General features: G+C 34.2%; 1 protein-coding gene across 5 annotated transcripts in view; it reads right to left on the bottom strand.

Annotated features, from left to right (window-relative positions):
• Positions 1 to 17,996, bottom strand: part of LOC128677270 (uncharacterized protein) — a 267,183-nt gene that overhangs the window by 236,534 nt on the left and 12,653 nt on the right. The window lies entirely within an intron of this gene.

The raw sequence follows: 17,996 nt of genomic DNA, 5'->3' as shown, positions 1-17,996 counted from the left end.
GGTATTATTTTTTTCTACCCATGCGAAGCCGCGACAGGCTGATATTTGGATTATAAATGAGACAAAATTATATAGATGTACCCTATGGAAATTTGGGTAATCAACTGCATCTTGACGAACCCATTTCAGCACACACCATGCGTATTAAACATATAAACGCAATCGCGATGGCTGCCATTATCCCAAGGGATTATGCTGATTTGCGCATGTAAAGTACACTTAAGATCATATAGCGATGTATGTAACATTCCTTTAGGCTATCAAAAGTGTCCATTATCCTACAATGCCCTATTATAATGATATTAATACGCCTGGTATTAGCGTTTCCATTTCAATCCTTGACACTACATGCTAGGACACAAAGTCGTTTCCCGCCATCTGTCTGTCCCAATGTATGTATAGATCTTTAAAACTACGTAAAGGACTTTGATGCAATTTTTAAATAAATAGTGTGATTAGTGAGGAAGGTTTCTGACTATGATTTATTATTTTATCGGGTTTTACCCGAGCGACGGGACGAGCCGCGAGTAAGTATTGCAAGAGTTACGTAACAACAACGTTACAACCAGTCCATTCCATTTAACATCAATCTGATGTCCATATTTGATTTCAATTGAACTATATAGATATTTTATTGCACAGATAACATAATACTGTTCGTTCCTTATTAATTATTATTTAAAAATAGTGTTTACACTAGACTAATATTTTGATGAGAATATATTTGTATTTATTACATATATGTGTATATATTTACAAAATAATAAATAAATAAAACTTATTCTCCCAATATTAAATAATAATACAAATAAATAAAAAGAGAAGTATATAAAATACAGAAACATTCATTCATTGATGGATTCACAAACCACAGCACATTTGATGAATTTTTTTAACTTTATATGCCAACATGGTACAAAGGTTATACCATCTTGGGAGCGGACTTTCCTAAAAGCATTGACGTATTAACAGCACAAGACAATATTTTAGTGTCTTTAGTTACAATACCATGTGAATAAGCCTCAATCTATTTGACATCTAAATTGATTGTTTTCCTCCGTCGCCTGCGCACAATCATTTATAACTGTAATTCAGGGTCACACTCGGCGTCTAGCATGTAAACACAGCGACAACTATTCCAGACAATACAATAAATAAAATCGAAATGAATTCTTGTTAGTTTGTAATTTATTCTACGAATAAGAGTCACATACATGCTAAATTACACATGTGCCCGCCTCAGAATAGGACCACTCCATATCCTCCTGTGAATGTCGTACGGGGCGACTAAGGGACACTACCTAGGCAGCAATAGCATTCCCAAGGAAGGTAGCTGCCAGACTCAGTTCGCGTACGCCACAGCCCCGAACGCGCCGGGAACGTGCGGAGATGAAAATAAAGACATTCGAACTGACACAAGAATGACTCGTGTTTAACGGCGGACGTATGCCATGCATGAGATCTCTTGCATTCAACCGGCGACGTTAAAGAACTATTACAGATATTTCCTGTTTATTTGTTTATATATGTATATCGGTAGTAATACTTAAATAAATTAATAAGAACGCAATTGACGTTTCCTGAATCGCAACGAGAGCGAAGGCTATATACTTTTTGTAGAGGCTATATAGTATACGCTAGTAACATTATATACAATACAATGGTATATGCTTTCGATATGTTATGTTCTGAAAATATACGTAAATGAATAAAAATATGACTCATACTAGCCATAGTCGTACAACGATCAAGTAACTTATAAGGTTATTACTGAGATACCGAAGCCAAGGTTACTTGCCATTCATAAATCATAATAATCGCATCACGTCTTGAATATTTTACTTATATTAGTTAGGACTAGCCACATACACATTACCTACATGATTTACATTGAAATCACGTGGATATATATATTTTTACTAAAACATATACATGTGGTGTATGGTGGACAATGGACTGGACTGTGCGAAGTGATTTAGAATAAGTTTTTTGATGAAAATTAAATTTTTGACACTTTCATTGTTGTCAGAGCGATCTTTTTTTTTTTGTTCATTGCATTCGATGCGAGACAAGAAAATACATATACGTGCAGTAAACCGTTTAGTAGTTCCCACGCTGGGAGCCGTTCCTGGGTGCTCCACCAGGTCATGCTTATCATAATAATACATTGTCATCCAAATAAGGGTCAATATGGTTTAATTTGCAGTTAAATCATAGGAAGTCGTAAATGTCACCTCAGAATCCGTGCTAGCAATAAAACAAAAAAAAATAGGTATAGTACCTTTAGATTATTAGGATAGTGAAAAAGACCACGCCTCCTTCAGGAATAAATATATAAATCACTGGTGGGCTGTACCGGACAAGCCTCCGATGTTTTTATAGATGTTGTTAACATGACCAAAATCATAGCCTTCATACGTACCATAGATAAAATAGTATATTTATTTTATCTAAGATACGTACCTTTCTTTTATCTATGGTACATCCATACACGAGTAATAGATGTTTCCGCGGTTACGGTCGGCTGAAATTATCTACTTACACGACATAGGTATAAGACTCTTGCGTGTTTTTTTAGGAAACTTTTTTTATCATAATAGATTTGAAGGCGTTGGAATTAATCTATCCTGATCTAGCTTCTAATCATTTTATAAGATAAATTTAACTAGCGACAAATTTAACTGGCGGCCCGGCACGACATTATAGCTTCTGGGAATAAATTGTGTAAATAAGAGTGAAAACTGCATCAAAATACGCGGTTGGCGACTTGTTTTATATTTTTATTATTTAATTTTGTGATTTGATTACAGGCAAATATGGGGTCAGACGAAACTAAATAAAAGCTTGTATAAAAATTCGCATTGTTTGCAAATAGTGTCGCGCTGCGATAGCGAAACGCGTTATTCAACTGTTATACGAGTACCAATAACGATACAATGCGTGACAGGGTTTATCGCGATAGTATGTATCGCGATTAACGCTGATACGCGTTCTCACCTCGAATTTTAATGCGATCCAAATCACAGATATAATAGGTAAATACTAGATGTATTCAAAAAAGTATTAAATGAAATAAAAATATTTTAAATATTTAATACACGACGATATTCGTAATGTGAAAAAAAGGTAGTTTATACTTTATAATAATTTATATCGCCTGAAATGGCTTAAATAATATATATCCCAGTGAACTGGTGCCGAAAGTATTGTCAAATGTTGGAAAAATCGGCAAAAATGTGGATGCTAATTTTCACCGATGGGTATCCGATAAAACCATCACAGAGAAGGTAAATTGGATTTTTATAGCTTTCTTTATTTTCTTTCTATATGGCCTTATATAGGAAAGTCCTGTTAGTTTAAGAAAGCAGATATCGTATAAAGTATCGTATCGTATGATCAAAGGGATAAAAAACCTTGACAGCTGAGAGGGTGATAAAACCATAGCCGAATTTTCAATTTGTTTTCAACGGGTCCCGGGTTTTCGATTCACTGCCGTGCAAACAACCGGAAACATGCTCAGACGAGAGAGATATATATAAGTTAATATCGCTGTTCCACAATGAGGCATCTAGTGATAGTTTGTCAGTGGCTCACAGCCAATCAGCGGCCGGCGGTGCGTCGATTGTCCACAAATTATTATTTAATCCCTACCGCACTGCAACCTCAATATATGCACAAAATATGGAAACTACCTATGTCAAACAAACTTGACGCTATGGCTGACTCATCACGGCCATAGCATCAAGTTTGTTGTGCTCTCTCTCTCAGTCATGCAAGCGTTTCCTTAGTTTTTTTTCCTTTTTTTTCTATTGTGCCAAGAAACTGTCAATAAATGCTTTTTTCTTTCTCTAAGGTTTTTTAAGACATTGCATGGTTTTCGACCTTCTTAGTTTTCAGACAGGCACTCATAACGTCCATTACATCATCTACCCAGCACTTATGGATATACCCTTTCTGTCAGGGCCAAGTATATGCGATATAACCAAACATTAAAATATAAAGGTCAATTTAGAGGTTTTCTAGCGGTGGTGTTATGGTGGTGCAGCCCGATACTTAAGTCGATATATTTATTTCCCACTCTCTCTCTCTCTCACTGTCCTACATACACGTTTGTGTATGTATGTATGTCCTACATACAAATTTGTCTAGTCTATGCGAGGATGTGTTTACATCCTCGCATAGACTAGACAAATTTGACGACCTTTGTACCAAGGTTTATCGAATCATTTCAACAGCTACGAAAAATCTGACACCATACACCAGAGTCACATCCGCGCTCTCATCACTTTACAAACAGTCCAAAAGCTATTATTAACATGCATTATTCGACGCTCATGTTTAATCAAGATTCTATCACACGTGGTAAGGGCAACTGCATAGTATAAACTGCATTTAAGATATGGTTAAGCACCACTGCAAGTTAGTAATTAACTAAATTACTTAGTTTTCTTCCTTTTTTCCACTGTTAACGATCTAAAGCCAAGTGGAAGATGGAGCTATGCTTAGAGTTACACTACTGAATGGATTCAGAAAAAAGCAAGAAACTTCCAGGCATAGCTAGAGACTTAGCTTAGCCGAGCGATGAGCGACGAGCCATATTGGCATGGCTCACCTATCTTCATTTTCTCTAGATAGATGGGAGATGGAGAGAAATGGATGAAAAGTTGAGGAACGCAGACCGAGACAGGGCTGTGGAAGAATGAGAAAAGAAAACCGCTGACATATGGGCCGATGACATAACTCATATGAAATTGTGGAAGATAGCTTGTTGCATTTATCGGAGATTATTAGGATATTATTAGGATTATCCTGTAAAGTAAGATATTTTCCATCGCCATCGAAAGCAAGTGGTATACGGTACACTAATTAATGAGTCAGATTAGTATACAAACTGTTTTGTATATGAAGTGATTATTTCTTGTGTTAGCTATAATTTAGGAACTTCTTTTTTGTAATTGAAATGATATAACAGGTTACATAAACTTCGGTTTGTATAGCGATACTTGTTTAGAATATCTAAATTAGTTTGTACATGTAATTGTTGGTATACCTTAAAGAATTATATTCTACACCTAAAGACAAATATATATTGAAGTTCTTGGCTCTATTTACCCCGTCAGGTACAAAATACGTGAAACTGTGTCTGCCTTAAATCAATAAAAATTTCAATGTAAATATTCCCACACTAAAATGATATATGGCAAAAATCAACCTCGTATTTTAGAAATCAAATACGCACATTTAAATTCAATCGTATAATATATTTCAACAAAACATCGGTATTAATCAACAATTAAAATTAAATATGTACGCATCGATTACAATAGTGCATGGAGCTTTGCATAAATTTGTTTGCATTTATTCAATTTTCGATGCAGAACGCTCAACGTTTGTCGATTAGTGGTTTATTTGTCCTGGGTATCGATTTTGGTATTTTCAATTCGAATTTTGAATATTATGAATCTCGTTTGCGGTTATACAGCCTGTTTTCATGTGGTAAATTAGTAAGTTATGGTCAAACCAATGTTTTGTTCTAGTTCTGTGGTTGTAGCTATTATTTCAGTACACATAACTACAGTATCATTCATAGTAGGCTTAGCGAACTGTTGTACCTATATGTAGTGAGGAGCTGGCATTAGAATCGTCCATTATTAAAGACAATTTTAGGACAAAATATCACGTTCACAAGATAAGTCAACAGCAGAGGTTCGGCGACAAAGGAATCTGATTTCGCAGAAATTCAAGAATCCTTTGTCTCCTTTTTAATATCTTGTTTAATCCCACCTATCCTTCATATCTTCGAGAACACTTTTCCTTTCTGCGCCCCGCTAATGCTCCTTGTCGTTCCCATCTAAGTTCCTTTCTTAAATTTCCTTCTCATGAATCTGTTGCATATTCCCACTGTTTTTTTGTTAAAGCTGTTAGGTCGTGGAATTCGCTGTCATCTGATATACGTGACTGTAAATCTATATCAGTTTTTAAGAAAAGAATTAAAGAGTCCTCTCTCTGTCATTATGAATAGTAGATATACTCGTAAGTATGTATATGTAAGTTTTTATAGATGGGTATGTATATATTTAAGTATAGTATATATATGTATGTAATTTTAAGTAGATTTATTTTGTTTTGTTTAGTACACGCGCACTTTGCCCTTTCTTTCTATTTCCTCTCTTGGGTCTGCTGGAAGAGATTTCTTTAGAAATAAGCGGTATCTATGTACCTTTTTCACTTTTTTTTCTTATACAATATGTTCGTGTACATAAATTGGTAAATAAATAAAAATAAATAAATGAACAGTCATGGCACACGATATGTTTAAATTCGCATGAGGTTACTCGTGAGTAAACCTTCTGTACTTTAGTACTTATTCTGTGGTTTGCACCAACACTAATGGTATTAATCAAGACACTGCAATAGCGTGGTCGATCAATCAGACCAGTAAGTGGCAATCGAAGCTGGTTTCCGCAATTAAGCGGTTACGAGCGTCAATTTTTTTTTTCTATTTTCACACCGATTTTGGATTAAAAACAGGAAAACAGAGATAAAACTTTTACGTGATTCGTATGTTGTATGTTTGCAGACTGTCCAATATAAACTTTCAATTTCTGCACATAATAATAAAACTGTAAGCTACGTCTGTTATAATTTTGGGGGTATTTATGGGACTAATAGAAGACAAAAAAAATCACTCTGTATGTTTGTTCGCGCAACACGCAAAATCTTCTGAATGGAATTTGATCTGTTTATGCAGACTATGCAATTCTTTCAAAAGAATATGCGCTTTCTGAAGCATATAAAATTATTTCCGTTTCACAGATGAAGTGATTGTTCCAGTTAAAAGTCAACTATCTGCTTTGTAGCTCAGTAAGTATATTTATTAAACCCCTAGCTTTTTCCCACGACTTCGTATGTGAGTAAAAATACGTTTCTCGTGGAGATTTCAGGAAATCCCTTCTTAATGCTCGCCTACACTGTCCTAGAAACCTAGACACCAAATTTCAGCTTTCTACGTGTACCTAGTATTTATTAATATTATATATATATAGATATTGTAAATAACGAAGACATTCAAACGCGTCAAACTTTCATTGTGGACTTTTGTTGGAGGACATAGACAACCATGGGTATTTGCAGTTACAAACTCTACTGAAAGTATTATATAATCTGTGCTAACTGTTAGATATAAGTTATTACTAACAAAATGGGTCTTGGAAACATTAATTTATGAATATTATTATTAATAACGTGTATTAATAACGTGTACCAAACCACCTTAGATTCCTATCGTTGCAATGCAAGTAAATTGAGGAGAAAAAGATTGAGGTCAAACGCATTCCAATCTTAAGTACCTAGGTAATTAAAAAATGTGTAGACAGTGACGATACGATCTAAATCACACTCGGCAAGAGATGAAGATCGGCAAGAACTAATAGATTGTTCATAAAAATGTTAATATATGTAAATATCGAAACGTACTTAAAGAAATTGTGCTGAATGGAAACTTTTCCCATCATTTCAGCGACGGCTCGCTCTCAGAAGCTCTAACAAGAAACTGCATAAACTCTTTTGTTCACAATTCAATAATTAAAACTCCAACTTCGTACCCGGCAGTTTCTGGGTACTCTCGATGTTCTGAATTTCCAATAAATCGCCACCTCGACACCAAAAATAAACTTCCAAACAAAAAAATGACGGCCGAGAGAGTCGACTCGCGTACACAGGGTTCCTTATAAAACTTGAAGGTATTTTAGTTGAACCAACTCAAGGGTTGTCCAACTGTCATTAATATTTTAGAAACACGGTCTGTATCGTCATTAAAATAGCTTAATTACTACTCTTATGCCATTGGTCTGTCAGCTTCTTTTTATTTGCATGTCGACGCTCTCCAACGATTTTATAAACTAGATTTTCCCAGACAAGTATTGCGTCACGGCCACTGATTTGTCGGTGGCTAATCTTTCCATGTGCAGGAGTCAGCAAGACATTAAGTGCTCCATTAGTTTTATTCTGTCAACTATACAAATTAATTGGCCAATACAATCAAGAAATATATAATATTTCAACGTAATACCACTACTGAGAAAAAAAAGTTTGATGTCGGAGACATCAAACTGATTTATAATCTTTAAAAGTAGAACCGAACCCTAAAAAACTGGGAAATCCCACAGCACAACCAGGGATCCGTATTAACTATAAAATATTCATATAGTTCCGTAATATATACTCTTTGCGGGACCACTTTGTATTTATAGGTGTAATCTTATAAATTTTAATCTGTTCTCGTCCTTTTCTAGGGAGTCGTGAACTTGTTATATTAGGATCATAAACTACAAATTGCAACTTGTACTATATTGGGGTCGAACAAGAAAATTGGATGTAAAAAAATCATAGACGCTTATGACAGAGTTGAATTTGTTATTAGCGTACCCATATCAACTCCTTTATTTTGATATACGAGTACTTGAGAACTTGTCGAAGCTGGCAGCAAACCAAACAGAAGTTTATAACTAAGAAAGGCTAAATGATTTTTATTATATTTATTGAAAATGTATTTTGTAATGAAATTTTCAAACAAGCGTCACCGCGAATCTATTCAGTGTATATAAAATATATATTTTATATACTGAATGAATATTTAACATATTTTTATCGGTGAATGTTATTTTTGCTGACTTTATAAAATATTAATTTCCAAAAAGCAAAAAGTTATTAAATCGAAATATCTGATCAAAGTCAGTTTGGTGTATATATAACTTCGTCACTTAGTTAGCGTCATTGTGCACTTTTGGTGATGGGTAAAATGTGTTAAACTCGCGTCAGGACACGTGACGCTGATCGAAAATGCGTTAGATGTCAAAAATGCACAACGTTAATATTCAAGTTATCACTTCTGCCGGCACTCCCGGCGTGCAATCCGGTATTTTTTTCTTTATAAACATATATCTGTATGTAAGAACATTACATTGAAGTAATGTCAATTAAATTGAAGTAAATCAGTAAACATAAATAGATCGTACGTAAATAATCTATGGAACCGATATAATTTGATCGTTGTGCTAAAATAGAAGAAAGTTGTAGATAGCAGACGGTTATGACGTCAGCCTCGACTAATTGAGCCCTAAAGAAAACGAAACTTCACCAACAGAAGTTAAATAACGAAAAATGTATTTAAAACGGTATGAGCTAAATATAATTTAATTCAAATGCAATGTTACGACTAAATCTGCAAGTCACAAGTCACAAGCCACACCTAGCTAGACCTAAATTAAGCCGGTAACATTTGGTTAGAATTTTTATCTACGGATAAACCTCGGCCAAATTTCAATTATTATATCGAAGTATATCGCCTCGCGAAAAGTGTTTGGCTAGTAGGATACAAACTAATATTATGAATGTGATAACCTGAACAACACATAGGGTACTATTTATTCCGAAATTCCGACTGAAAGAATCCCCGGGGCGCAACTAGTAAGTTCTATTTCTATATATTCTATCTTTAGTCAATTTTTACAATGTTCACTTTAATATTTACTCGTCTAGCAATTTCCCACAAGATTATCTGGAAAAAATTGCTTACAGTGTTGGCCGCCTTTTGCACAATGAATGTTAATCATTATGTATGATAATACATTTTATAAAGTATTATCGTATTGATTTGTATAGTCATCTATTTTCTGTCCAAATCTTTTGACATCATGCAACAAAACTATATAATATTTTGACGACCTCGGTGGCGCAGTGATAAAGTGCTTGCCTCTGAACCGAGAGGTACCGGGTTCGATCCCGGTGGGGTCATTATGGAAAATGATCTTTTTCTGATTGGCCCGGGTTTTGGATGTTTATCTGTATAATATGTATATATTATAGAATATAGTATCGTTGAGTTAGTATCCTATAACACAAGTTTCAAACTTACTTTGGGTAGCCCCAAAGTAAGTTAGTATGTGATTTGTCCTAATATATTCATTTATACTTCAGTTATATCTTCAGAAAACAAAGGATAGCAGACACGCGCCTCAAATCCCGCAAAATATTTATAAGAAAAACAAGCTAACGAGCCCAAAAACGGCAGCCTCTCGCCATTACATTTTCATCATTGTTAATTAACCCACAGTCTGATCTCGTCCCGAAAATGCGAGTTAAGGCCCTGCGCACATTTAACACAGCGCGGCTAGAAGCAATTAAATAAATTTTTGATTTAGGGTATGATTGGTCAAGTCTTAAATTTGTTTTGATTCCATCAAGCGTCGTCAAATTTTTTCAATTCCGTCAATTAATAAAAAAGTTATGTTTCACCAAAACATGTAAAATTTCTGATCGGGTAAGTCTACGAAAAGTTCTAGCTTGTCAAGCCTATTCGTAGTGTCGATTTGCCAAATATTTTGAGTTTTGATTCGCCGAGAATATATTTTGGATAATTCTTGAACTTAATCATAGTTTTTGAGATTTTCTACAAAAGCAGTTAGCGTTTTGATCAAGATATTATAAAATTTTCTAAAATAAATTACTAGCGACCCGCCTGGCTTCGCATGTGTGCAATATTATGCACGTTACCTATAAATACATATAAACCTTTCTCTTGACCTATTAAAAAAACTGCATCAAAATCCGTTGCATAGTTTTAAAGATATTAGCATACATAGGCAGACAGCGGAATGAGACTTTATTTATTTATACTATGTAGTGTTAAGTATGACCATCAATCATCCATACTAATATTATAAATGCGAAAGTCCGTTTGTCTGTTTGACATTAGGTATGCATGTAATCAAAGACAAAAGTTCTAACAAAGGCTTAGTACTTATTTTTCATAAAACCCCCAAATGACTGTAATGGGTATGAAAGTTTGTATGAAAATTGTCTGTTCCGCTTTCGCAGAGAAAACAGAAGGCCGCGGGCAAAAGCTAGTAAAATATAGGTACATGTGAAAATTTTCCGATTTTACATTCATTGTGAAGCCAGACAGGTATATCTAAAGTACAGCTATTATGTAAAATGTGACCAATAAACGGGCAACATTAAAACACGTATCCTCGATATAAAAACGTGTGAAACAATAAAAAGGGATATTCTGCTTTTGTTTTATAGTTATCTGGGAGTTGACAGTAAACTTTTACAACATTCATTTGATTTGCGTATCATTAATGTATTCTCTGGTATTTTTTGGGGATAAAATATATTTAGAAGGACCTATTATTCTAACAAATACAAGTTATAATGCCAGTAATTTGTAGCTTTTGGAGAAATTACTAAATATATACCATTATTTATATCCTCATAAAAAGAATGTTTTATTTATATTTATTATTTTTTTCACAGCCCATTTTTTACAATATACCCAGTACCTACATTGAATACGACAACTTCCAAAAGAAATAATCAGATAAATACAAACGAGAAACTTCCACTTTCCATGCTAAGTTAGCTGATCAGCCAATTCGTATGGGGCGCTAAACATTTATTGATATTTTTTCACATCGATTTTGTGCAGTGTTAATAAAATATACTCTGAATGACAAATCAAAACGATTTAATAAAAATAAATAAGAAATTGCAATGTGTGATATCCTTAACAATACCGCACACAATCAAACATCAACCCTAAGTCTAGAGCAAGAAAGTACAATTCGACTTGGAAATCTGGTCGTCAATGAATATATCCGGAAACACATACCTATTTCAAGATATCTCTGAGCGAACAGAATACAGGGCAAGATATGGTAATGACAAAGGATGTGGAGTAAATACCTTCGAGGACATCTTGACTACTGATTACCATATAATGTGTGCATGCATATATATTCAAATCATATTTTCAAATTACAGTTATTATTTTAGGTATAGTTTGGAGTCAAGTTGACGATATTGGTAACCTATTACCGCGTAATAAAGATCCAATATATGCAGGGTATGACAGGCGACTGTACGTACCTAAATAATTAGTAGTGACTTCTTTTTCATAACTGTTACGTAGAGTTTTTTGGGAAATGTATAAGATCAATAAACGTATCATGAAAAACCATATATTCTTCAAATAAATAGCCAAAATTTTACTTCTTCAGATTTCACGGAAATAATTGTTTTATGTAGCGTAGATACATTTGGTACTTTCTAACAAATACATAATTATAAAGCTTTTGATGTTTCCCAGTAAAAAAATATGAAAGTAAGAACATTAGAAGAAAGTACGAATTATAATAAGAATATTGTATTCAATATTTTAATAAAAATCTGTCGCTTCAGGAAAACTCCTAATATATTTTTTCTGTGCGTTTTATTATTTATTACTTTGTTATAGTGAAATCGTAAACTGTCTACTAAATTTAATACAGACTAATTTTATGCGAACGCAATTAACTTATTAACTAATATTAGTGATTAGGGAAATTTGTAAAAGTAATTTACCATTCTATGCTATATACCTATTCATTTTTTAACATTCACCACGGATTTAACAGTGATAGTGAAATAACGAATTATTTGCGTATTATTGATAATAAACACAAAATACATAGTCAAAAAGTAGAAAAAAAACATGTTATGATTGTCATCGAGTGCTGATAATAAACCAAACAAAATTAATGATAAGTACAATTATCGTTATCCTTAAGCACGTTAAAACACGTATCAATTCAGTCTCCGCTTCACAAACAGAATTTAGGGTAGCTTTGTATGATAACATCACACATAAATCTCCTGGGTACATGGCGGGAGCTGACTGGGAGCTGATAATGGACTGTATGACCTTTTATCTCGACTAAATTAGTTTCTTTCACTGCCTTTTTGTGTTTACTCGACTGTCGAGTAATACTCACTCTATAGGCATTCCGATATGAAAAAAAAACATTAATATTTCGTTATAAACGTAAAATGTAAATGTTTTTGTATTAAGTACTATGAGAAAATTATTGAATTTCCGACTAATTGATAAATACGAAACCTCAAGTTTTAATTAAGAGTGGCATCGAAAGTAGAAATTCGCTTACAAAAACTTACCTTAGTTTATTAAGACAAATTTATGAACCCGTGCAAAAAATATTTGAGATTGAGAGAAAGCAGTCGTCCATCACAGTCAATTTGTATTATTTCGTTACATGCAGGTTCGACAATCAATCGGGAAAACATATTTTCGTGTAAAAACATTTTGATGTTACACATTTTTACAGGAAATCCGATATTCACCTGACACATACATTTAAAATACTGTTTCACTCAGATAAATGATAAATTCTTATGTTTTCCAACAAATTAGAAAATGTATCTGGTCTACCAAATATTTATTCTCTCTCCCCCCCCCCCCCCCTCTCTCACATGGCACTTCACTTCACTAAGATTCAGCTGTGATTTTACGACCAGCCGCCGATCTCTGTTCCGCCTGCTTGACGTCATTGGAAACTGTGGTTACAACAGCAGCATATCGTCTATCAGCTTTTAGCAAGGCTTTTTATCCCTTAGTTAGTGACTTTGTACGACAAGAAAGAATAGGGTTTCCTGCATAAGAAAAAGGTTGATCCAAATTCTAGGGCCTATTCTATCTACTGAATATGAATATGTCATCTGTACTATTATTATAATAAAAAGTTAAGCGTTTGTGAGTTTGTATGTTTGAGGCGGGTAATCTCCGAAACTTCCGAACCGATTTCAAAAATTATTTCACCATTAGAAAGGTACATTATCCAAGATTGCTATAGGCTATATTTTATTCCAAAATTCCCACGGGAGCGAAGCCTTGGGCAATATCTAGTAATATACATAGCAAAATCTTTCATAAATATATAGAGGGACCATAGTCTCACTGCATAATTTATGTACACCCTGAACCTTGGTTTGGCAACCTCGGTGCTGAAATTTACATCATGTTCGTACTTATGTACATAGTACGTCTTGGGAGGAACACTTGGCACAGAACAAGGGAAATACAGAACAAGATATCTGTTTACACATACACATTTGTATTTAAAAGATATCTGTCTTTGCATGTAACATGAAAAACGCTTTGGAGAAAAGATTTTGAATATGTTTATATTTAGACCACTGTCCCGGATAGGCAGGGGCGCGGGTTCAATTCCCGCTCGATTCCAGAATTTTTTCATCTCATTATTATTTTCAAAAATAAATTAAATAGCTTGTATGACATGTATAACAAATTCATGTTTATATATTTGCAAAGTCATTATTTAAAACTATAAAAATGAACATTATTGAAGGTCTAATAACTCTCAGTTACTAATGTAGGTCAGTACACATCAAATTTTTTTAACATAGTGCTCAGACAAGCCGCATGCACGTTTGCTCACTATGCTATAAATGTTGAAATAATAATGACAGAAGTGATACTTCCAGTCACTACATAGTTTATATTTCGGGCCCTGGGGTCTGAATAGCCCGAGCTGCATGGTTTCCTGTTTGCCGGCCTTAAAATCGGCTAACCAACTTTTAATGGATAGTTTATACTTTTATTTAAGTTTGGAACTAGGTTACATACGTGATCCATGGAAAAAATGTTTATATTTAACCCCATGTATATATAGGACTGGTTGAGGAGTTCAATGGCGCAGTGGATAGCGGCCTGTGATAGTGGCGGTTAAGCCACTCTCGCATTGGTCAGCCGTTGGATGGGTGATCTATCTTGAATGCTATCTCCAGCATGCTTCTGCAGCCGTTGGTCCCGGTACTCCCGGCTGTATTTGCAGTCGTTAAAACCCACGTATCCGCAATGGGCCAGCGTGGTGTTTATTTTAATTTTTCCATCATTTGCCTAATTTAATAGTTCCTACTATTCTCATATTCCGTACATGTGTACAATGTACACGCAATAACATTTTTAGTTTTATACATATAAAAAAATCATATATTATATAAAAATAAAATTTACTTTACAATAATATAATTCAGAGATATTTGTTTATAAATCAAAACCAAAAACGGTTGTGTCAAATTAAACTTAACGCGAAACTTATCTCATTATCACACCATAGAAACAGTTAACGATAACAAACTACATTAATTTGCAGTAACATTGTCACACTATTAACGTTAGTCGTTAAGACGGGACAGCACGTGTGTCCTACCCTAATACTGTTATACATATACGCATATTTCTATTTATATATTTTTATGTGCTTTTGTAGGTTCAATACGCCCTACATTTTCTATTAAAACATAGGTTTAAAACGGGATCGAAAATATAGAAAAAAGGGGTTTTATATAACAGTCTGTTTGGACTAAAACCGAGCCTCGCAATTTTCACACGGGCCCAATACTCACACAATCGAAGTTCACTTCATAAATTTTCTCCTATCTTTCTCGATGGTAAAGATGGTAGCAAATTTATTTAAACGAAAAAGTTCTATCGATATGTTCGCTGGAAATTTACTTAAATAATAAAGTACTCGCACAATACCTTCAGAAAAAAATGGAGAAAACTGATGAAATGAACTTCGATTGCATGAGAATCGGGCCCCAGTACCCCAGTCCTCCGAGGTATCGAATTGCTATACAATTTGCATGTATTTTTTTATTTTTGGATGAAACTAGTTACATCACAACAGGCAGTTTTGTTAAAAGATTGACTATACTACAAAATTTGAAAATTGACGAAATTATTGTCGCGTAACCATTTTCACGCCACTAGTGTCGTAATGAAAATTAGGCTGTATAGTTGCACATCTCCAGTCGTTTCATGTTAAGAACCTTTTCTTACCCACATGGTCATTGCCGTGCACCGGTTTACGTTCAGGGTAGCACATAAAGTAAATTAGGGTCTTCTGTCAACTCATAAAAATGCAAGACGTGAGATTTCACTCAAGTTAACGCCGGTTTAATAGCATCGTAATTTTGAATTGATTGCTTGAATAAGTAGATAATTTTAACACGATTTATGCTATTATATTAGGCACTGAACACTACAGATGATTTGAAAGCCTCCATTCATTCGCTTCACATAATTCATTATATATCATAATATTTTTATTGGCGTTAAATTGTATATACCATTGAGAGTAAATAAGAAATACTTTTCCTTACATATTGTAACAATGTCAAACAATAAACCAAAAAACGAATGCACGGATTTTTATGCGGTGTGCAAAGTGCTTGCCTCTAAACCGAGAGGTCCCGGGTTCGATCCCCGGTCGGTGGAAAATGATGTTTTTCTGATTGGCCCGGGTGTTGGATGTTTATCTATATATGTATTTGTTATAAAATATAGTATCGTTAAGTTAGTATCCCATAACACAAGTCTCAAAATTTGGGGCTAGCTCAATCTGTGTGAATTGTCCTAATATATTTATTTATTTACGATCGATTTCAGTCATGCCGACAACTTCAACGATTTTGAACTCGCTGGTGTGCTCTCATGTAAACAATCTTATTGGTGAACGCTCTCAAAATAGATATAGAAAGGTCTACAAAAAAATTGTCATCAAACATGAAAATGTTAAAATTTCTTTTTCAGATGGAAATCGCCCGTCAAATTGCAATTATATACCACTTCAATTTGGAGCCAGATTTTCTCTTTTTTGCAGAAGCACCCTCTATCATTAATTTAATTGATCTATGACAAAGGCTTGCATGTCGGTATGCGAATAAATATTGAATGAAATACTGAAATCCTCGTTGGCTTTTTCTCAAAAATTGAAAACACAGATGGAGAACTTTAATAATTATATCAGTTTGCGTTACTATAAGTAATAATGACAATATTTTTGATAGATATAATAAATATCTTACTTATGTGTCCGTACTTCTATCTCATTGTGTTCTTCACATCACATATAGCTTCACTGTTCTCACCAAATACATGACTAAGCTGTGGCAGTATTCTATACGATTATTATAAAGAAATAAGCGTTTGTATGTTTGAAGCGGGTCATCTCCGAGACTACCGAATCGATTTCAAAACATTCTTTCACCTTTAGAAAGGACCTACATTAAGCTATAGACTTTATTTTATCTCAAAATTCCCACGGGAGCGAACCCCCGGGCAATATCTAGTCTGTGATAAATCTACTCTATTCATAAATTGACTACCGAAACATGTTAGGGAACTGATTTAAAATTCGCTTTGTATAGTTTGAATTTCGAAATAACCTTAATTTTGAGGATCCGGCGGTGTTTTTCCAACCGACCGCCTGCCTGACGTCAACCCTCCATGGGTATATTGTTTTTGCCTATCAGCTGCCTAAGCTATGTGTCCCTTAGTCGCCTTGTCATGTACGGGAAGATATAGAGTAGTCCTATTCTAGGGCGGAACCCCACTCTACGTGCTAGATAGGATATCCTATATAGCATTCGGGACAAATTCCCACGGGTTCGAAATGCCGGGGCTAATAAATACTATATATATTCACAGATAGCGTGTAAACCTGTAAATGACAATGAAATTAGGTGATTTCCATACAATTCACGAAATCGGCGTGTTTTCGACGATATAGGATTTTTTACGTTGAAAAAAACAATGGAATGTCGATCGTGTTACAAACATTTTAACATAAGTACCCATGTTTTTTGCAAATATTGTATTTCGTTAATGGAATCGAATCTGAAATACATGTTTTTTATTATTTTTCTATCTTTCTTTGATTGAGTATATTAGAAATCACTAGCATCCCGTTCCGGCTTCGATCGTGTAAAAACATAATAAATTATACACCTAAACATTCCTCAGGAATAACACTATATTGGTGAAAGCCGCATGCAAATTCGTATAGTAGTTTTTGAGTTTATCAAGAACAGATAGAAGTCGAGACGCGGTAGAGGAGTTTATTTTATAATATATATAATTTTTACTAATATTTTCCATTAAATTCGAATGCCAGCTCTTTTATTTTATATCATGTTTGAATTTTTTTACACAAACACATTTATAAGTTAAATATAGAACGAAATATTCGAGTGCGAAGAGAAATATTCGCTCGCAACACCTTCATTATCAAACGTAATGTATTCCCTGAATAATGAATAGGATATTTGGGCTAAAGCCTGTTTACCACTAA

This window comes from Plodia interpunctella, chromosome 17, assembly GCF_027563975.2.
Source record: "Plodia interpunctella isolate USDA-ARS_2022_Savannah chromosome 17, ilPloInte3.2, whole genome shotgun sequence".
Classification (NCBI taxonomy): Eukaryota; Metazoa; Arthropoda; class Insecta; order Lepidoptera; family Pyralidae; genus Plodia; species Plodia interpunctella.
The sequence above is the reverse complement of the archived record's forward strand: the minus strand, read 5'-3'. Positions and strand labels throughout refer to the sequence as shown.